This window comes from Bison bison, unplaced genomic scaffold (assembly GCF_000754665.1).
Source record: "Bison bison bison isolate TAMUID 2011002044 unplaced genomic scaffold, Bison_UMD1.0 scf7180017863698, whole genome shotgun sequence".
Classification (NCBI taxonomy): domain Eukaryota; kingdom Metazoa; phylum Chordata; class Mammalia; order Artiodactyla; family Bovidae; genus Bison; species Bison bison.
In genome coordinates, this window is record NW_011494270.1 from 7139 (window position 1) to 8276 (window position 1138).

Here is a 1138-nt window from a genome sequence, read left to right on the forward strand (position 1 = left end):
CTCTCAATTTACTCTTTTCCATTCTAACAGAAATACAGAATTTGATTATTTTCCGGCTAGCAATTAGTAGTGAAAATTCAAGTAATGACATTTTACAGTGTATTAATTTGGTAATTATAATTGCTATTTTATTTTTTAATGCATTTTACCTTCTCAACTTTTGAGAAGAAAATAAGGTAAGAATTTTGTCTAGTTTTGTTTAATGCAGTATATATCTTGTGTTTAGAATAGTGTGTTATAATAGGCACTCAGTAAATATTTCTTTAATGAATGAGGGGAAATGTCTTATTTACATAGTAATTTTTTTGCCTGTACTTTGCACACTTTAAAAAATCACCTACTCAAAGATTCAGAGGTATTTCTTAAAGTTTATTCTTTAAGGATCTCGTAAGCATTTAGATATGTTAGTCACCACCTTTTGTCACTTCAGGCACCTACTCTACTACTTACTTCTAAGTCCTGCCTTTTCTTCTTGCTACAGACAGAGGAACTTCAGATATAGGAATTATTTCTAGATTCTAAAGGTAAAGAATCTACCTGCAATGCAGGAGACCTGGGTTCAGTCCCTGGGTTAGGAAGACCCCCTGGAGCAGGGCATGGCAACCCACTCCAGTATTCTTGCCTGGAGAATTCCATGTACAGAGGAGCCTGGAAGTCTACAGTCTGTGGGGTTGCAAAGAGTTGGACATGACTGAGCAACTAACGCATACAAAGGTAGTTCAAGATCCCAGAGCTTGAAGGGAGATTTAAATATATCAACAACTATCCTTGGAGAAATATCAACAACCTCAGATATGAAGATGGTACCACTCTAATGGCAGAAAACAAAGAGGAACTAAAGAGCCTCTTGATGAGGGTGAAGCAGGAGAGTAAAAAAGCTGGCTTGAAACTCAACATTCAAAAAACAAAGATCATGGCATCCAATTCCATCACTTCATGGCAAATAGATGGGGAAAATGTGAAAACAGAGACAAATTTTATTTTCTTGGGCTCCAGCATCACTAAAGACGATGACTGCAGCCATGAAATTAAAAGATATCTGCTCCTTGGAAGGAAAGCTATGACAAACCTAGACAGTATATTAAAAATCAGAGATATCACTTTGCCAACAAAGGTCCATATAGTCAAAGCTGTGGTT

General features: G+C 36.4%; 1 protein-coding gene across 1 annotated transcript in view; it reads left to right on the forward strand.

Annotated features, from left to right (window-relative positions):
* LOC104983932 (uncharacterized protein CXorf22-like) overlaps positions 1-1138 on the forward strand; it is a gene marked incomplete at both ends in the record, with an annotated part of 5383 nt that overhangs the window by 484 nt on the left and 3761 nt on the right. The window lies entirely within an intron of this gene.